The sequence below is a fragment of the Magnolia sinica genome, chromosome 8 (genome assembly GCF_029962835.1).
Source record: "Magnolia sinica isolate HGM2019 chromosome 8, MsV1, whole genome shotgun sequence".
Classification (NCBI taxonomy): domain Eukaryota; kingdom Viridiplantae; phylum Streptophyta; class Magnoliopsida; order Magnoliales; family Magnoliaceae; genus Magnolia; species Magnolia sinica.
In genome coordinates this window covers 67,558,136-67,580,250 of record NC_080580.1, presented here as the reverse complement: position 1 = coordinate 67,580,250, position 22,115 = coordinate 67,558,136, and the positions used below count along the sequence as shown (strand labels likewise).

General features: G+C 42.4%; 1 non-coding gene across 1 annotated transcript; it reads left to right on the top strand.

Annotated features, from left to right (window-relative positions):
* Window positions 1-332: 332 nt before the first annotated feature.
* On the top strand, window positions 333-405 carry TRNAA-UGC (transfer RNA alanine (anticodon UGC)). The gene has a single exon. It is a non-coding gene; the product is annotated as a tRNA-Ala (tRNA).
* Window positions 406-22,115: the final 21,710 nt, after the last annotated feature.

Sequence of the window (22,115 nt, the reverse complement as noted above, 5' to 3'; positions counted from 1 at the left end):
ACCTTGCTTTGGTAATGTATGCCGCCTTCCAACCCTGCATAGCATCCTTAGAATGATCCAAACCCCATATATTCCCAGTACCAGTATATAGAAGCTATATTATTATAATCATGCATCAATAATCCCTTCCTTTGAATCTTGGATTTGAATGTGTCTTTAAATTTTCATCTTCAAGTGCAATTACCCATTTGGCATATGTTTTGCATGGAATTCAGAACATTAACATTCAAATAATCATTTATAGTGAAATCTGGAAGCGAAAACCAGCTACCGTAGAATACTGTGGCCATACAAAGCGACATTATCCTAACTAAACCTATTTAACATAAGATGGGGATGTAGCTCAAATGGTAGAGCGCCCGCTTTGCATGCGGGAGGTACAGGGTTCGATCCCCTGCATCTCCATATTTCATTTTTTTCAAAACAAATTTCAGGTTGTCTGCTGCCACCTTAAAAAAAAAAAAAAAAAAAACCAATTTTCATTTTTTAAAACAAATTTCAGGTTGTCTGCTCCCACCTTTAAAAAAAACCAAAAAAAAAAAAAAAAACAAACCATGCTTAGCGATCCACATAGTTGACATGATTGGATCCGTACTAGATGGCCCATAAAAAATAAAAAAATAAAAAAAAATAAAAACAAACAAACAAACCATACTTAGCGATCCACATAGTTGACATGATTGGATCCGCCAGCACTAGATGGCCCATAAAAAATAAAAAAAAATAATTAAAAAAACAAAACAAAACAAAACAAAAACGTATGTTGTATAATCCCACCCATGGAATTCTTCCAAACAGTTGCGAAAGATGATTTGAATGGCCTGGGCGCTTTGAGGGTCGGCTAATGTTGATGGCCTTTATTTTCTCTGACTATTAATGAGTATAATACTGTATAATCAATTTATTAAAAGAGATGACGACAAAAAACCCCTTCACTTGAACTTTTCTTACTGACTTCCCCTCTTTTTCATGTTTGTTACAAACTATCCCTTGTCTTTCAGTGACTGCTTCACCCATCAAAGGAAAAAAAATGAGGGAACACTCTAAATATTTCCTTTTAATTTCAGTTTTGCCCGTCTTCACAAGCTAATTTATGTGATAATTCACATCATTTTAAAGTGACCATGCCTCATCAACCATACAAATGATACGGTGGCACATATATCATTTGTATGGTATAGTGGTACATTAATCTAGATCATTCAAACCGTTAACCTAACTGGGGATAGATATTAATGACTCCAAAAAACCACACCAAGAATATGATTTTGAGTATTTTTTTTCCATTGGAGTCTGTTTTTTTTTTTTTTTCCATTGGAGTCTTGACCACTCACTATTTTACTTCTAATAATCTACTTTGATATCCGTAAAATGAAAATTAAGATTGTTTTATTTTAAGAGATATGGCCCTTGATCGAGTGGAATGACAGAAAATGATTTATATAGCCGACCTTAATTAATTGGAATAAACGTTTTATCCAAATGCCACTCCACAATTTAAATGATCTAGATAGCTGCATGATTGCGACATATGAGAATGGTGAGTTGTGCTGATGAACCAAAGTTGGTTACCCTAATGCAAACTCTTCCCCAGGAAGTGTTGGACCACATATTTCAAGGAGGTTTTTTACACATCAAATGAGAGGGACTCATGCATATGGCCTCTCGAACTTTCAGGTAGGTTCTCGGTGAAATAGGCCTAGGAGATTTGTATAGAAGGAGGGCAGTGCAGGGGTTGCGCGAAATGGGTATGGCATTCTAAGATGCCGCCCAAGATCTCCAACTTTGTTTGGAGGCTGTTGTAGGAGGCCATCCGATTAACGTCAGATTCCAGGAAAAAAGGGGTTCTTCTATAGTCAAAGTGTATTTGCTGTGGAGATCCGACGGAACAACGACCTGACACAGAATCCCTGAACCACCTCTTTGTCAGCGGTAGCCTTTTTTTTTTTTTTAAGTGCCATTTCTATTCAAAATGATGAGTCCAAAATTTACATTCGGACTTCCCCAGGAGAAAAAGGGCTTGGGGAATGTCTATCATAACTAGCTTGGGAAAGGAGAAAACAAAGAACAGAAAAAAAAAAGGGCAATTGAAAGACAGTGAGGGAGCCAATCGCCATGCTATGGCTCCCTTATCGCCCACAGACCCACCTTGTCTAGGAAGAGTAGCCCTCTGAGATGGGGAGGGAGATCAACATTACAGAGACAAAAAAGGGGAGATTAGATATCGTTCCCCAGGCGTGCTAAGATATCAGCTGGGGCGTTACCTTCCCTAAAGATATGCCGAAACTCGACCTGACCTCTAAGCCGAAGTCTCTCTATCTTGGTGAGCCAGTATTTCCATTTCCACCTCAGGAGGGCACACTCGTTCTTGACCTTCACCACAAGTTGAGAGTTAGATTATACCACCACTTTGAAATATCCCATGGAGAAGCAATGGGAAAGCCCATCATGTACCGCTCGAAACTTGGCATACATATTTGAGCCCACCCCATAACCCTCAGAGAAAGCAAAGAGAAGCTCACCCTTCTCACCTCTATAGACGCCACCACCACCAGCTTTACCAGGGTTTCCTCTAGAGGACCTGTCAACATTAACCTTAACCCAATCTTTATTCGGTTTCAGCCATTTAACCACCGAAGAATGAAAGGATTTCCTTGATGACATTGACAGAAGAGGATTACGGGAGGCTACAGCTCCTGTGTGGATCACGTTATTGGGGCCGAAGATTGTGGACATCCACCAGGTGATGCGAGTAATCAGAGAAGCTGGAGCAGGGGTCTTGCCATCATAAACAGCTACATTTCTGGATTCCAAAGTTCCCATGTCATCAGACAGGGGACCAGATTTTGGATGAGTGTAAAGCTCTTCCCGTTAGTGGGAGAGTTCCCATATCGTCAGTGGTAGCCTGGTTATGAAGGTATGGCATTATTTCAGTGCAACATTTAGCATTATCCTCATGGCTGACCAATTAGTCCAGGAAAGAATGAGCCAATGGTGGCTGACGCCTCCTTCAGGGGTCAACATAGTGGTGCTATGTGGGTTGGTCCCATGTCTGATTTTGTGGGAAATCTGGAAAGCCATAAATGCCATTAGATTCGATGGCAAGCAGGTTCCGGCTGTTGCACCGATAACTCGAGTCAAGTGGTGGCTGACATGGTTTAGTAAGAGGACTCCTACTCCACACCCAGATCAATAGCTCAACTGGCAGACTGAGTGGATATACCTCGTTTCAACACTTGAGGTCTTGCTATTGATCCCTAGTGGGGGTGGCTAACATGGAGTGTGTGTACTGACATGGGTGTGTTCTAACAAGCTAACCTAAAAAAAGAAGAAGAAAAGGACTCCTACTCCCAAAACTCTATTGATGGTCAATCGGCTAACCCTCAAAGAGTTGGGGGTAACAGCTACAAGTCCTCCAAGAAAAGAGTATGCTCTAGTGAAGTGGTTTAAGCCAGAGAAGGGATGGGTGAGGTAGAGGAAACCTGGGGATGTTTGGAGCCGTAGGCATTTGTAGAGGGGAAAACGATGACCTCCTTTTCACGTTCTCAATAGGGTATGGGGTGGTTTCCAACAACAGACCTGAGTTGCGATCGTTGTATGATGGCCTCACCCATTGTTTAAACCAAGGCCTATCCAAGGTGGTGGTCGAATCAGACTCGAAGCTTGTGGTGGAGTCTCTGAATTGCCTGTCCCAAATGGCTTGGAATTGGTGGTGTTGGTCAGCCAGAATAGAAAGACTAAAGAAGAGGGGGCTTATTCGTTTTGTTCACGTCCTGAGAGAAGGAAATTACTCGGTAGATGGGCTAGCCCATTTGGGGAGCGAGCTTCAAGGAAGCCTCTTCTTCAGGCAGGTTTTGGATCTCCCTCTCCCTATCAAAATTGAAAATTTCTACAATAACAAAGTGGTGCTAATAAACTGGAGAAGTTGCCGATGAATTGGGAATCACTTGATCAGTATGGGTTTGAATCACTCACAATCAAAGATGAATTACTTAACTCTCTCTTCTACTGAAAATTTGCGGGAGACAGTATTTTTCTTTTTTCTATAACTCAAAAATGAAATGAATTTTTTTCTCATTGTAAATGAGTTCTTTTATAGACTAAGTAAGACAACCTCTCATAAATACATTAACAACAACCATGAGTTCCCAGTGCATGAACATCTTTACAAGACAAAATAATACAAGTTTTTAAGCCGTGCAAAACAACACCAAGACACATAATTGAATTATATTGTTTTTATTCTTCAATAAAAGCAACATAATCCCAAATGATAATGCCACTTCTTACTAGCCCCATTCATTGCACCATGTCAAAGATATCGATCATCTGTTTAGCTCAGGATGTATTGCCGCCTAGGTATGGATCTTTTTCTATACTCTATTTGATATGCATTTCCAACACAACCAGTTGATTGCTCAGAGAATTAATCAATGGATCACAAGCAAAGCTGGGACTTCAACAAGGTTTAAAATGTTGAGAGGATTGACACCAGGTTTTATCATTTGGGAAATTTGGCTCAACAAAATGTTGATAGATACAGGGGTAAAAGGATGCTGGCGGAGGCCATCAATTTTAAAACTCTTAATTAGCTGAGAGAGGTGGGCTCTTGTCTTCTTATTGGGAAAAAGGAATCTTTCTAAGAAGACCTCACCCTGAGATCCTTGGGGCTGAAAGTCAATGAATGAGGGTTCAATATAAAAAATAGGTTTGCTAAATAGATTAAGCCTAATGGGGGTTGGCTAAAGCTCAATGTTGATGGGTTGGCTAGGTGGAATCCTGGTGGAGGTGGAAGTGGTGGTGTTTGCAGGGACCATAACAGGCAGCTTGTTTTTGCTTTCCACAACTTTTATGGCCAATTGACGAATACAGTAGCGGAAGCTCAGGCTCTAGTGGATGGTGTTAGGATTTGTGAGAATTTAGGGTTTACTAATATTTTGGTTAAAACAGACTCTAAGATCCTAGTGGAAGCTATAGTGAATCCTCAATCAGAATTCTCTTGGAACTTATGGTATCGTACGATATCATTCAGTCTTTTATGGACTCTCTCCCCTTTGTAATTTCCCATGTTCTGCATGAGGCCAACACAATTATAGATGCTTTAGCGAAGTTATGAAGTACTGGATGGCCTAATGTGAGTTACCTATCTATTGCAGATTTACCCTTCTATATCAGAGGCCTCATCACTCTTGATAATGCAGAAGTGGGAGCGATTAGATTGGGCTAATTGTTTCTCTAGTCATTTTTTTTTCTTATGGTAAAGGGTTATGGGCATATGATATGTAGTGTGCCGTTCTTTTTTATGGCACCCACCCGAAATTGTATTGGCTGTCCATATCTTCTATATATACATATTGTTATGGGTAAAAATGAACTAGTTAGAAACATGAGGCTGGCTCGGACGTCTGTGCACATCGCATGGTTGGCTGCTACCAATCTTGACCAAGGAGCTCCTCAACGGCCGAAAAGCAGTAATCCATTATGTGAAGATCTGCCTATCTGATGGATCTACCTGCTAGGAAATGAAGTACCTCTGCCTTCTTTGGAAGAGGAAGAGCACCGAGCCCAACAAAGTCCATTTTCAAGCTCCTGCCCCGTATGATAAGATGAAGATGTTCATCCGCGATGTCGCCTGTTTTGTCATGAGAGGGAGCTCGGTCTCGGTGTTCGGATGCGGCCTTCACGGGAAAGTCGGTAATCCGATCAGTACGTTCAACCATAGTCCACCAAAGGGCCTCGCTCAGGGACCTCTTTCTCAGGATGGCCATGAAGATCAGTTCGGCTACTCAACATCGACCTCCTATTATATGAATCCTCCGACCCCAACCACTTGGTCTTATCATCACCGATGATCTCGCAAAACAGTTGAGAAACAGCTGTTAAACGCACACCTATGATTCAAGAGGCATTTCTCTCTACGTAATCAACTTGTGACCTATAAATAAAGGCCCTATCTACAGTGAAAGGTAGGCAATAGTAAACCCTCAACTTTACTGGATCCAGATTGCTTGATTCTAACTTAGGCATTGGAGGATCGCCCCCCCCTCCCGCTATAGCCAAGGTCTCCTTTGTATTCTTCGTGTACGGGTACTCGGAGGTCCAGCGAGGGTTAACCAAATTTCTACGTCAACACACACACACACACACACACACACATAATCCTTATCCAAAAAAAAAAAACATAATCCCAAGGTTATGCATTATAAAGACCTTTAAATTTAGTTGGGCTAGAAATCATGGGCTAAATACCAAGGCCTGGGCTGAGCTTTCCTCTTAAATTAGGCCTGCATTATATGATATTGGGACAATCACTACAACAAAAAAGGCATTTAGCCTCGGTTCAAAACCGTAACTAAAAAGGGTAAAAACTGAGGCTAAAGCCTTTAGCCTCAATTATCCTAACCGAGGTTGGAACCCCCATGGCTAAAGGCTTTACTCTCAGTTTTATAACCCCCGTGGCTAAAAGAACTTTTTTAGCTTCAGTTGCCTTGAAATGAGGCTACATCAAAATTTTAGCCTCCATTGTTTCCAATCAAGACTAAATCCAAATTTTAGCCTCAATTGCCTCCAACCGAAGATAAAACTATTTTTAACCTCGGTTCTCAACAATTAAGGCTAAAACCTTTAGCTATGGGAGTTGTAGTCTCGGTTTAGATAACTGAAGCACAATTGAAACTAAAGATGGATTTAGCCTCTTTTGGCATCAACCGAGGCTAAATTCAGTTTATAACCTCATTTCTCAATAACCGAGGCTAAATCTAGTTTTTCACCTCAATTGATGCCAACCGATACTAAATCTTTAGCCTTAGTTTCTATCAACCAAAGCTAACAATAGCCACCATTGAAACCCTTCTTAATATGTACATTTGCAAAATACAGTAAATCTTGTGTGAACTATGTATGAATAGCTGTTATTAAAATTCATAACTATGCATTAGAAAATCCTTCAAGTATGAGAGGATCATTACCCGTTGTTCAAAATCAGCATTTGACCTTGCATTAGCAGTAAGGAACACTTGCTCAACAATGGGTTCTGTTTAAAAAAGCAGACTTCCAATATCAACAGGTTGATTGTTTTGCTCTTATATCTTTTAAGACAGAAAAAGATCTCTCAGAGTTGTTCATGGATCCAAAAGAGGGTACATGGGTTCTCCCAATAACTAAAATGTGTATCATGCCTAAATCTAATTGGGGTTCTATAATTAACAAAACGCAGAAAAAGATAGCTCTTGCATCTCTCAATGATCGATTTTCGGGCAAGAAGTCTCTTGTGCTCTCTATCCACAGTGTCTGCTAACACAGCCAAAGTATCACTTCCAAGCTGAGCTTGGACTGGAGGATAAATCATGCTCCTGGCTTTGTTCAAAGATTCTGCAAAAGTAGTCAGATGATCCCTGAGCCGGTTGGATTCAAGATTCTTTTGAAAAAATAAATAAATAATAGAGAGAGAGAGAGAGAGAGAGAGAGAGAGAGAGAGAGAGAGAGAGAGAGAGAGAGAGAGTCCATATTAGTTTGCTAGAAACACCAGAATTTAAGGGAAGATAAGATAACAAATGCATCTTGACCTTATGAAAGTATGGCTTATTCACAAAGGACAATGTTATGTGATCAAAGCTCAACTAAAAGTACTTACCTTAACCATATTTCAATCAATACATAAGTAGGTGCAGCTAACGGGCTGGTTATAATGAGGGCACCACCACGATGGCTTTCTTAAGTTTATTTCCATGTAGTTATCATAATCAAAACACTGCATAAACAAAGAAGTTTTTTTTTTTTTTTTTAAGGAATTAACAGGATCCAAAATTTTATTCAAACAATTTTAGAGTATTAACAAACCAAAACAGAAGAATGTTATGTAGTACATGACATGTGCACAAATTCTTTATGCATTGGGCTCAAGCACCATCGTCATCGTCACCAGCATCCTCATCATCACCGTCATCCTCATCATCATCGGCATCCTCATCGTCACTGGCATCCTCATAATCGTTGACATCCTCATCATCATCGGCATCTCATCATCACCAGCATCCTCATCGTCATCATCCGAATATTTAGGTACCTGGGCATTAGATGATGATGATGATGATGATCCCTTTTCAAGGTGGTAAAATTGTATGCATTGGGGCCAAAGGACCATCATCATCTGAATATTCATATATCATTATATGTGCATAGATAATGATGACTTTGCTAACATCAATACTTGATTTTGAAGAAGATCCAGTGGTGTCTGGATAGATGTAGACTCCGAAGCAGAATCATTCTTCATGTTTAGGATGCATTGCTTAGGAGCTACCAAAACTAGATACTCGAGTTGAATATAAAAAAAAAAAGAAAAAGACTTCATCAACTCCATTTCAATCTTGATACCTCTAAAACCCTTGATTTTGATCACTTTCATATGATCAATAATCTCTGGAGTGTCTGGCAGTATCTGGATTTCTAAGGGATCCTCACTGAGAGACGAAAGTTGAATGAAAAGCTTCTTTAGACAAGGACATGCATGGACAATTTTTGAAGAAGATATAGATGATGTCCAGATAGTTATCACCAAACAGATCCATCCTTATCCACAATTCTTGCAAACTGTGTAATGTAATAGGCAAATTTTGGAGCCTATGTTCAATAATCTGAAGTGATAGATCAGACAATGTACGAATCTTCAGATGCTCGAGATGGCGCCGAACTGTTATCCAAACATCGTCATCACTGCACTCCATATCTACACCATTAAGAACCACATCCACCAAGCTCGTAATATCCCTAAACGAAATACGAATGAAATTCTCGGCAAAATGGAATGAATGTATAGGTTTGGAGAAAAAATCTCAATCTCTTCGACACAGTGACAGTCAACCACAGTCAAGCTCTTTAGTGGCAAATGAGGAGCAGAAATCTTCACCTTAATTAGAGCACAACATCCCCTTAAAGTTAATTCCTCAAGAAGCAGGCAACTTGAAATTATGATTTGAAGCGGGGCATCTGTAATTCTAACAGAGTATAGGTGAAGATTTTTTAGGTAAGTGTAACCATTGAAATTTGAAGGCGGGCGGAATTCGCAGTGACTCAAAATAAATGGGTTATAGAATCGCAACGAAAGAGGGAGTTAGGCAAGTTACAAAGCCTACTACTATCAGGGCCTGTTTGATTTTCTAATTACACATGTAATTCAAGGTAAATGGGTAATAATTATTTACCTATGTATTTCTGGTTGGATTTTGAAGGTGATGTTGACTGCCCGCTTTCATTTATAGCACTTCTCACGTCGATCGAGGAGAAAAATATTAAATTGTGAGGCCCACCATAATGTGTGTGTCTTATCCACACCGTCTATCCCTTAAGCCATCTCATTTTATGGCATGCGCCAAAAAATGAGGCGGATCCAAAGATCAAGTGGACCACAATATAGGAAACAATGGAAATTGAACTCCTACCATTGAAAGCTTCTCGAAGACTTCAAAAGTTTTGGATCTAACTAATATTTTTGTTTTCCCTTTGTCCATGACTGTGTGACCTTATGAATAGGTTGGATTACAAATAAACATCAATGTGGGCCCTAGGGAGAAAATAGCTTTCAACCATTGACATCTTAATAATCATTGTTCCCTAAGGTGTGGTCCACTTGAGCTTTTGATTTTCCTCATTTTTGGGTTCATGCCTTAAAATATATATTTTAAAAGGATGGATGGTGTGGATAACTCACATATATCATGGTGCCCACATATTTAAATCAGTTATAAAAGATATTGTATGGACGGCTTTTCGAAACGTAATTCCTACTAATTTCAAATAAGGTGGAGTAAGTAAAACGGATGTATTTCCCTGCATTTACCATGGAAGTTAAAACTTAAACAGCCCCTCAATGAGTTCACACATACTACCATCATGTATTTGTTGACATAAATCAATGTCGAGTTCCTTAACTCCTTTTGCGACTGCAAATGCACCCCATTTCTAAAATTATGATATATATTTTTTGCCAGGGTTGAATTTGAGGTGAAATATATTAATCTCCTTGCCCTTGTGGAGTTGTAGATATCGGTTTACAATGGCTTTGAATTGTTCGTTGGTTTGGTAAGCCCCGAATTCGTCCCCAAATTCCATAAGAGTGGCATCAGGCCATGTCTGTTACCATACATCTCTCCATCTCCTAGACATAATGCCTATGCGTACCATGAATATGGTTGGCATCAATGAAAGCATGTGATGAAGGACATCATCAGGTAGTCCACTGATTCTATCAATGCTTTTCCTCTTGGCTTTTTTGTTGGAATTCAACAGTACTCGATCAGCAAAGCTACTTGCAGTTGCATGAGATCTTTCTATTTCCTCTCTGCTTTCTTCTTTCTCCTCCTCCTCCTCCCACATCTTGAAACTTGAATAGTTCTCCTTCTCACTCGACTCATTCTCCTTCTCCCAGAAACACGAATCCTTCTCCTTTTCCCAATTTTAAAACTCGACTCCTCCTTCTCCCCCATCTTGAAACTCGAATCGTTCTCCTTCGCACTCAACTCGTTCTCCTTCTCTCGAAAAAATGAATCCTTCTCCTTCTCCCCAATTTTGAAACTCGACTCATTTTCCTTCTCCCAGAAACTCGAATCATTCTCTTTCTTCAGAAAACATGAATCTTTCTCCTTCTCCCCAATTTTGAAACTCAACTCCTCCTTCTCCTTATCCCCAATTTTGAAACTCGACTCATTTTCCTTCTCCTGGAAAGACGATTTTTTTTTTTTTTTTACTTTTCCTAATTTTGAAACTCGACTCGAAACTCTACTCCTCCTTCTCCTAGAAACTCGAATCGTTCTTATCTTGACTCGTTAAGATTGTATTGAGTCGAAAAGCCAAACTCAATCTGCAGGAATCCCAGGCTGAATTGATGGAGAAGCTGCCCAATGGGGTGTGAGGCCAGAAAGGGGAATTAGGCCCGTCTAACAAACAGAAACCCTTATGAAAAATGAAATCTGTTTCTTGGGGGAGGAAAACAAAGACCGCGGAGGGAGGGAGGGGGCCATTTGAGCCCAGAAAATGTTGCACCTTCGATGATTGTAGATCGACTAGAATAAGAGCTAGAGTAAAGTGCTGGAGATGGCCCAGCCCTGTCCAGTTCATGCTCTAGAGATTGGTACTACCATCGTCAAGATTCCACTGCACCTGAGACTCTAGTAGGCGCAGGTGAAGCAGAATTTTCTTCCATAGCGGGGAAGGAAGACAAGACGAGCGCCCTAGGCTTGTGAGAGACAGATCCTGGGCATATTTGGCAGACATATAGGAACCCCACAAGCTGGTTTCCTCCTTGAATTTGATCGCCCAGGCCATTTTAAGGTGGAAGGCCTTAATGACTTCAGACAACTTCCTGATTCAGAGACCTCCTTCTTTGGGAAGAGTAATTGCCTTCCAACTCTTCCAGTGCAACTTCCTCTTGCCGTCTGCCCATCCCCAAAAGAAGTTTGCAAATCATTTTTCCAGCGATGAAAGAACCTAAGAAGGAAGATGGACCGCTGCCATCGCGTGAACCGAGATGCTCCCAAGAACATGCTTAACCAAAACAGTTCTGCCAGCCTGAGAAAGGCACCTTGCCTGCTACCCTCAAATTCAACACTCAACTCTATCAATCAAAGTACTATTACTGCTTTACTTCAAGCATCGTGTAACTAAAGTATGATCAATGGTGTCTGCCTATAGTGGAGACAATCAGTGGATGGGTGATGCACAAATAAGGGTTGTTCATCTTGTGAGCCTTATCACAGAAGTCTTATGGTAAAATAAAATAAAATAAAATAAAATCTACACCTATTAGAAAACCTAATCCATCATTTCTTAACTATCTTTCTGAATGTTTGACTATTAACCACTTCCTTACTACTATTACTTTTAACGGTCACTTGATTAGATGATCAGCATCATCCAATCTAGATTAATTTTGAACCATCAGCCATATTGGTGAATTATTAGGTGAGTTTTTCCAAGCTCACCCATGTGCACAAGGCAGATCTCAAGCATGCCACACGTGACACGAGATCAAACTCCCTTTTTGTTTGCTAACAACGGATGTGAATCCCTTAAGCAAATTGCAAGATTCTTACACAGATATGAAAAGTCATTGAGCCAGAAAATTAACTATCAGAAGAGCTTTTTCATTATCTCAGTCGGGAAATATCCATCCCGCATCAGTTCTGCCTAGAGGATCCTTGGTTTTAGCAAAGGATCAACCCCCTTTACTTACCTTGGGGTCCTGATCTTTCAAGGAAGACCGAAGAGGTTGTACTTTCAAGTGTTGATTGACAAAATCAAAAATAGGTTGGTGGGTTGGAACCAGTGTATTTTATCCTAAGTTGGCAGGATAACTCTCATCAATTACGTTCCAGCGAGTATCCCTATCCATACGCTTGTGGCTACGGATATTCCATCTACTCTCTTGCATGAGCTTCATAGGGATTTCTCTAATTCCTTTTGGGGGTGGGAGGACAACAAGAAATGCTGCCACTAGTTAAGTTGGCAAAGAATCGTGCTCCTAAAGCTTAAAGGGGGACTGGGGATGCGCAGCCTTCACTTAGTTATGGAGGCTTTCCAAATGAAGATGGCCTGGAATATCTTCTTCAGAGCTGACAGCTATCCTTGGAGCTCCTTCTTGAGGTGTAAGTACACCATAGATGTTCACTCTGTAGGACAGATTTCTCTCACTCCTCTTGTTTCCCCTTTTTTGGGTGTGGGAACTGTTGCTTATGATCCATAGACTGGATAGAGCTCGGCCCTCTATCAGCTTGGCAGCTCTCGACTACCCCTACTAAAATTCAGCCAACTATGGTGGCTGAGGCGATCGACCCTAACGGATGGCAAGCACAAAACCGAGTTGAACAGCTCCTCCTGAAGTCGGTCTGTGACCACATTCGTGATGAAGGTTTTTACACTTAAGAAGTGGAGGACAGGTGCATTTGGACAGACTCTTATTCGGGAGAAATGTCTGCTAGTTCGGATTCACAAAACATTAGAGCTCGCTGTCACGCCCCAAACCCGGAGATCGAATTCACAGGAATCCTATCGAAACTATCCCTGCTGGCCTGGAAGATTATTCATAGAGCTATTCCAGTGGATGTCAGGATTCAAGGCAAAGACATCTCTGCTTAGCCTCTAAATGTGAGTGTCACCCCATCGTTTCCTTGCCCTAGCCTAAGACGATTGACCACCTATTCGCTTCAAGTGAAATAACTTCTTACGTGTGGGATCATTTCTCGGATCTTTAACATCGGTGGCTCACTCCCTTTGATAGTGGTAGGGGTGTCCAATGCTTGGTGGGTTACGGCCACGGCCTCCAACAAAATTTTCCCTTTAAAGGGCCTCATGCCTATCCTTATCTTTTGAGAGATTTGGAAGTCCAGGAATGTCGCTCGCTTCGAAGGAGCAATGCTTCATCCCCCAATGGTTATCTCAAGCACCCTTCGCTGGATCTACATGCTTGGGCCTTATCTTCCACTTCCCAAGGCTCCGATTTTGTCCAAGGAAATTTCTCCACGAATCTTAGGAATTACGGGCGTCCATCCCAAACTTTCTAAATTTTAGGTGGTCAAATGGAGAATGCCCCCCCCCCTAAGGATGGACGAAGATCAACGTTGATGGATCGGCGCTGGAAAACTCGGGCCCATCGGGAGGTGGTGGTGTGGCCAGAGACAGCTCGGGTGCTCTCCTCTTCGCGTTCGCAGTAGGGTTCAATCTTGGCTCCAATATGAGGGCCGAAATTAAAGCGATCCAGGAGGGCCTCTCTTGGTGCACGAAAGAGGGACTATCCAGAGTGATAGTTGAAAGCGACTCAAAATTCGCCATTGTTGCCCTTTCCAATTCAACTCACTGTGCTTGGTCTTTATTGTATTAGGTGGCTAGAATCGTCTCCTATAAAGCTACGATGGAGGTCCACTTCACCCACATCTTTGGAGAGAGTAACGCGGTCGCAAATGGGCTCGCTAGATTGGGAAGTGGGTCGTAAGCCAAATGAGATTTTAGGGTGTTAAGAGATCTCCCTCCCTCAATTCAAGGCATCTTATTCCTAGATAGAGTGGGGCTTAGGCTCAACTCGCGAGAGCTAAGCTCTTCTCACTATATTGTCCCATTACGATAAGAGTGGCTACCTCCTTTTCTTGGCAGCCCCTCCCGAATGTATTTTCTTCCAGTTTTTCATTCTTATATCTCTCTGTTCCTATGAATGAAACGCTACTATTTTTTTTTTTAAAAAGGCATACCACCACAAAAATTAAGCGTTGGTCGAAGAAGAAGCAGGACGATGATTGTGATTGAAGCGTAATGGTATAAAAGCAAAATCAGCCAACGCACTTTGCGTCCACATTAAAACTAGCAATTATGTAAGGAGAATTCTGATGCTTACATTAACTCCCGTAGTCGATCCTTGACCACATTGAAGATGAAGGGATTTGCACTTCAGCAGTTGAGGATAAGTGCGTTTGGACATACTCAAATTCGGGGGAAATGTCCGTTGGTTCGGCTTGGCGAAACATCAAAGTACATGGCTCCAAAAAAAGCTTGGGCTAGGTGGGTGTGGCACCCTAAACTCCCACCGAAACTCTCCCTACTGGCCTGAAAGATAATCCACAAGGCTATACTAGTGGATGACAGGATTCAAGGTAAAGGAATCTGCTTAGCCTCAAAGTGTGAGTGCTATCCCGCCGCTTCTTCGCCCTAACCTGAGACGATCCATCACCTATTAGCATCAGGTGTAACAGCTTCTCATGTGTGGGGTCATTTCAGTCGTATCTTTAACATCAGTGAGTCGTTCCCTTCGACAATGGTAGGGATGTCCAATGCTTGGTGTGCTGCGATCATGACCTCCAACAGAATTTTCTCTTTGAAGGGCCTCATGTCTGTCTTTATCTTCTGGGAGATTTGGAAAGCCAAGAACGCTGCTCACTTCGAAGGAGCAATGCTACTTCCCACAGTGATTATTTCGAGTACCCTTTACTGGATCAGCCTACTTGGGCCTATTCTTCCACTTCCTAAGGCTCCGAATCTGTCCATAGAGATATCTCTGCGGATCTTGGGAATTGTAGGCGATCATCCCAAACTTCCTATATAAATTTCAGGTGGTCAAATAGAAGAAGCCCCCCCTCGGATGGGCAAAGATCAATGTAGATGGGTTGGCGCTGGGAAACTCGGGCCCATCGGGGGGGGGGGGAGGTGGTGTGGCCAGAGATAGCTTAGGTGCTTTCCTCTTCGGACTCTGCTCCAATACGAGGGCCGAAATCAGGGCGATCTAGGAGGGCCTCTCTCGTTGTGTGGACAAGGGACTATACAGAGTGATAGTGAAAAGCGACTCAAAATCATCCATTACTGCCCTTTCCAAATCAACTTGCTTGCCTGGTCTTTGTGGTATTGGATGGCAAAAATCAGCTCCCTTGAGGCTACAATGGATGTCCACTTCACTCACATCCCTAAAGAAGGAAACGCGGTGGCGGATGGAATCGCTGGGTTAGGAAGTGGTTCATAAGTTAATCATGATTTTAGGGCGTTAGGAGATCTCCCTCCCTCCATCCGAGGCCTCCTGTTCCTAGATAAAGTGGGCCTAAGCTCAATACGTGAGAGCTAAGCCTCTTTTTAAATGCCTTGCCCCATTACGATAGGAGGGGCAGCCTCCTTTTCTTGGTAGCCCATCCTGAATGTTTTTTCTGTTTTCATTCCTATAACTTTCCATCCCTATGAATGAAATGTTATTAGTTTTTTTGAAAAAAAAAATGTTGAAAATCAAATGGCCATGGAAAATTTAGATATCAAATGTCCCATCGCATCTTTCGATATGAAGGAACGTTAGAGGCATTGTTTACACCCATTTTTGGCACCCTGAGATGGACCAATAGGAATATGTCATGTGGAGACACTACATGTTTAGCATATGTAGAATTTGTACTCACAACTGAAGAGATCTGCTTCTTATCTTCCTTCAACATTATGTTTTCTGTCATTAATGAGATTGCATAGACTCTTATCAGGCCCTTTAAGGGGATAAATTACCATCTCATGTCAGTGGCCCTAATTAACGTGCCCATTAAGTAAGGTAACATGCCTAGCACGTCTATAAAAAAATTCGCCGAATAATCATATCCTATCCCACAACTGGATATAATCTCATCTGCGAAGTCATCTGTCACAATCCTTCTAAAATAGGAGATTTCTCCAAATATGTTCGAAGAACCAGTAATGATAATTATTGATGTCTCAAATCTTTTTAACAACAGGGTTTGTCGATGCCATCGAGCACTGTTCGATTCCATCGAATGGTTACTCGATGCCATTGTAAAAATCCAGAATTTCCCATGTTGGTTGATGGACACTTTGGGTGTCCTTTTTTATGTTATCAAGTGGGGTTTGATGCCATCAAAGGTTATTTGATGACATCAAAGTCCCATCAAAGTGACATCGAGAAAATTTAAAAATTTCATATTTATTTGTTGGAACATTTTGGTGTTTGGTTCGTTGTTCAATGCCATCAAATGTGTCATTGAACTATCGTGCAGAGTTACGTAGAATTGTGTAAATGCGGGATTTCTTTCCTATTCTAATTGTCATTCTCTTAAATGTTATAAATAAGGGTGTAATCAGGATTAGGTTAATACAAGCTTTCTAATTCATTCATAGGGTTTCAAGGGTGTAGCTTGGGTGATTCGAGGCTTGTTCGAATTGGGTAATCTTTATCTCTTGTAATTTCTTCTTTCATAGTGCATCATTTTCGCTTTGTGCCATGGTTTTTTTCCTGAAATAGTTTTTCCACATTAAATCCAGAGTCTTTGTGATTGGGCTTGATTGTGCGATTGGAATACTTTTCATGATACATCTCTGTGTGCTTCTGCGGTTCCCCAATAAGTGGTATCAGAGTTAATCGTTGGGATGTGGTTGAATCTGAAAGCAGGGTATCAATGTCTTATAATCCTAAGTTCGATGTTAAGAAATATTTCGAGAAAATAACTTTGAACTATGGAAGGTCAAGATGACCAGTCTTCTAGTTCAGCAAAGATTGGACGATGCCATCCTTAAGAAGCAGTCAGATTCTTTAACAAATGAAGTATGAAATAAGATGGATAAGAAAGAAAGAACCTCTATCCAATTATACCTAACGAATGAGGTCCTCTATAATGTCATGAGTGAGAAAACTGCAATAAGTACATGGGCAAACTTTGAGGACATCTCGGTGGATGTACTTGAAGCTTTAGTCGTTCAATCTACGGATGGCAGAGGAAGGTGATGTTAAGGCCCATATTAGTAACTTTAAAAAAATAATTTATAAATTACTAGGTATGGAGGAAATGGTAAAAGATGAGGATTAAGCATGCATCTTGTTGAATTCTCTCCCGGCCTCATATGAGTCATTCAAGGACTCATTGTGCACCAGAAGATCATCCATAAGTGTCGATACCATTATCTCAACCCTTTATTTTCATTCATTTATTTATTTTTTTAAAGAAGGCACTAGGCTAAGATTCCATTGATCAACAAAATGTACAACCTTTCGGGTGGACCCCTATAAAAGGGGGGCCCCACCTATTATGTGATATAAACAGGGCGGGGGGCTTTTCTGCCTAACATGAAGTAGTAACTACCTCCAGCCCAAAATACAGACTCTGAGACACTCCTGGGAAAACAGAACAGAAAACGGCAGGTTGACCAAACTATTAGCTCCCCTAACGCCATTACCCCCTGAACTTCTTCCTGACGGATCCTAATCCCACTTTATCAAGGAAAAGAAGCCCTCTTACTAGCTGGGGAAGAGCCGCACTGTTGGATAAGAGGATAAATTGTTGTTCCCTTCTCCCAAAATTCGCCAATCCGTCTGCCGGCCCATTCCCTTCTCTACAAATATGCTGGAACCGAGCATTCCCTAAGGAGGTGAGAGTACGAATCCTTTAGAGCCCATATTTCCATTTCCAACCCAATGTAGCCCCTCCTGACAAAAAATGAACAACTATAGCGGAGTCAGATTCAAAAATGATGTTTGACAGTCCGCAATGGAAGCAATGAAGGAGACCATCATGGACTGCACAGAGTTTAGCCCTAGTATTAGAAGCGAGGCCATAACCAGTATAAAAACCAAACAGAAAATTTCCATCCTCATTCCTGTAAACCCCCTCACTCGCAGCCACACCCGGGTTGCCTCGAGAGGATCCATCGACATTTAGTTTGACCCACCCAGTAGGGGGTTTTCTCCAACGCACCACGTGGGAAACGTCGTGAAGGGGCTGAAAATGAATCCTTAGAGAAGAAAGAACCCTGCTATGACTGTCCATACGGGATGTTGGCGAGGATCGATTATTGGCGATTCTCCTTAGCTAATCGGAGATGCGAGAGATAAGAAGTTCAACACGCAAGAAGATCCCATCGAATCTGGCAAAATTTTGGCACTTCTAAAGCTCCCACAGAATGAAACATGGCAACTCACTCTTGAAAGGACCTGCAAGGCCTATCGTTGAGCGTGAGCCCCACCAATGAGTAAGCCACTCGCCTACCGTCAGACAGCGAATGATGGGAATGCCATAATCCAAGCGAAATGGGACCATATGAACTTCACTTTGGCACTATGTAAGAAGACATGATCTGCCGTTTCCACCGTGGGCCTATGCCTGCTGAACTGCTCACAGCAGCAACTACACCTAGAGGCCATCTGCACCTCACGCGATTGAACAACCGAATCCACCGCAACCTCCCCTCTGAGGATCTGCCAGATGAAGGTGGACAATTTCGGGGGAATTCTGACATTCCAGAATTTTCGGCCCCAAACCGTTGGAGGACTGCGAGCTTGACAGATTTTCCATGTCAAGGAAATCGAAAAACTTCCAGAAGGGTGGCGTGGCCAGCAGGGGTTGTCAACACCGACAGACAGACAAAAACCCCCCTGAAAGATAGCATCAATTTGCTCCTGGGCAAGCACTGAGAAAACAGCAGAAGGAGGGAGAGGCCCCATTTGACCCAAAAAGTCCTTCACTTAAAGCGATTGGAGGGCAGGAGGAACTGAGACCGTCAACCTATTTTGCAGAGGTCTCATTCCAGTCCAGTTGTCTTTCTAAAGATGTAGATTTCCTTCACCAATCCGCCATTGAACAGTAACCTTAACAAAAGGGAGGAGAGCTCTAATTCTCTTTCATAAGGGGAACGTCTCCTTCACTTGGTGAGATTGCCCAGCAGTCTCCACATCCTGGGCATAAGTAGATCGCATGGACGTTGCCCACATGCTGGAATTTGCCGTGTTTACACATGTCCAAGCTATCTTCATTCGGAACGCACATATAACATCTTGGAGCCTTCTAATCCCTAATCCCTCTTCACTCTTGGGTAGGGTGTAAGACCCGTATCCTAGCCTGTACTGTTCCGTCGACTCTCGCGATCCTTCCCGTCGAATTTCGACAACCTGCGACATATGATCGACATTTTCACACGACCATTAGTCGTATCCCGTAGATCTGAGTCGGCCTAATTTGAGACTTGTACCATTGCGAGCGCACCATCACCGCGGTTCCAACGCCACGTCTTGCATACCGAGTCGATACCTTGGTAGGGAGATGTAGGCCGGCGTTTATTTCGAAGAAAAATCCCATGTGTTTGCAATCCCAAGAGAATCTCTACGAAATGTCCCATCAATCAATCAATCAATGCTTTCTTTCTCCTCAAGTCAAGCAACCCCAAAGTTAACTCTTTCTCACCCTTTCTCTACACACCCATGCTAGTCAAGTACACCAGCAGCTCACATCCATCAACCATCACTTCTCTTACAACAACCCTCTCTCTCTCTCTCTCTCATTTCTCCAACACAATTTCCAAGCAACAAAGAGAATAAAAGAGTGGACGTCCATGACTTTCCCAAGTGAGAGAAAAGTGAGTTTGTGTATGGCCCACTTTCCCATCCAAAATCTATCATCATAGCCATTCAAACCTCATCTTTCACCATCAAAGTGAGACACAAGGAGATTGGCTTTCCAACGGACTAAGAAGATCGAACGGTGGGTGCTTTTATAGCCTTGATTTCATGCTTTTATGATGGGCCAAGTGAGGCCTACCGATTGATGGTATAGATCTCACTTTGGACCCTAAATGTGGCTGATGGCTCACCTTGATTATCATGATCATTCCATGATGGGGCCATTCTCCATGGACCCCATCATGATGTTTACTTCATAGTTTGATAAGGGTCATCTAGACCTTCCATTTTGGTGGAGAAGAAATCTCCACCGTTGATTTGATTTGGTGGGCCCACATGTATTGGGACCCACTTAATGTATATTGTAAATCATGCAAAGGAGGACCCATAGTGTCAGGGTCCCTCCATCACACGTGTATCTCCCTCTCTCCCTCTCTCTTTCATTTTTTTTCTCTCTATTGTATGTGATAGTATGGCCATGTGGCCCACCCGGATGGACCCCACCATAAGGCATGTATTTTATCCAAGTCATCTACAGGTGGGGCCCACTTTATAAGTGTTGTATCCACACCACCCATCATTTGGTGGCCCGCCTGGGCAGCCCACCTTCTATACTCGGAATGGACGTTGGACGTTGATGGAAAATACAAATATTAGCTTGGTTCCATAAGCCATTTAAGTGGGCTACTTGTGTAGGCCTCACCTTGATGTAAGGATCCCATCTAAGCCGTCCATCCTTTTCCCCAACTCATTTTAGGCGTTGAGCTGAAAAATGAAGCTGATCCGACATTTGAGCGGGCCACAGCACAAGAAAATGGGATTTTTACTGTTGAAAAACCACTTGAGGTTTCTATGCTCCAAAACACCTCGAATATTGGGCTTGTTTGGCTTGTCTTGAGCTATGGGAAGCAATGGACGGGGTGGATGCTTCCGATGTGGGCCCCATGTATGAAAAACCATAAGAAAACCATTTTTTTTTTAAAAAAACAAGAGAGCAGCAGGAGGCGTTGCTGCTGCTGAAACTCCTGAGGACGCGTAGGGTGTCCTGCGCCACTGGCGGACGGGTAGGCAGGGACCACAGTCCCATATGTGGGCCCCACCATGATGTGTTTGGAGCATCAACGCCGTGCATTTGATGGCCCCTTTAGGGCAGTGGGTTCCCCCCCAAAAATCAGCTATATATGGCTCTTAGGTGGCGCACATCACAGGAAACATAGTGATTGAACGTTTGCCATTGAAACCCTTTTGGGTGTCACAGATGTTTTGGATTAATATGAAATTTGTTTTTCCCTTTCATCCAGGTCCGTGTGACCTTATCAACAGGTGGATGACAAATAAACGTCAGGTTGGCCCCACGTGGGACCCACTGATGTATGTGTTTTATTTACCGTGGATGGTGGAACCACATTAATGTATGTGTTCTGTATCCATGTTGTCCGTGGAGGGACGCTGGGTCCCAGCAGCATAGCTGCTGTGCCTCATTTGAGATATGTGTTATACTCACACGTCCATCCATTTGGCTGGAGGGGCCCACTATGATATGTGTTTCACTCATGCCGTCCATCAGCAGGTGGAACCCACCATGAAATATGTGTTTTTCCACACTGTCCAGACCCTAGATGGTGGGGCCCTCATCTTATGTATGTGTTATATCTCATCATCCATCTGTTGGGCGGCTGGTATTTTGCTGCTGTGAAGATGTCAGTAAGTTTCATGGGTCCCGCCTTGATTGTATTTATTTTAGATCAGTCATCCATCTGACAGGCTATGTGGGGCATGCCACGATCCATTTGTGATCCACACCATCCAGTTATCAGGTGGACCACACTGTAGAAAACAGTGGTGAATTGAATGACCACCTTTGAAACACTTTTTGGGTCACAGAAGCTTTAGATCTATATGAAATTTGTCTTACTTCTTATTTAGGTCTTTGTAGCCTTATAATTAGATTGGTTGGAAAATAAATGTTACGGTAGGCCCACTTAATGAAAATATATGCCCATTGTTGAGGCCCATTGATACGGCCCACTTGATGATGTGTGTGGGGTCCAAACCGTTCATGGACCCCACCTTGATTAATGCATTGCATCCGCACCATCCAACCCATGGACGGTGGATGCGGTTTGGCTGGGGAACCTCACACCAGCTATATAGCTGGTCATTTGATGTCGGTAAGTTCTGTGGGTCCCATTTGATGTATGTGATC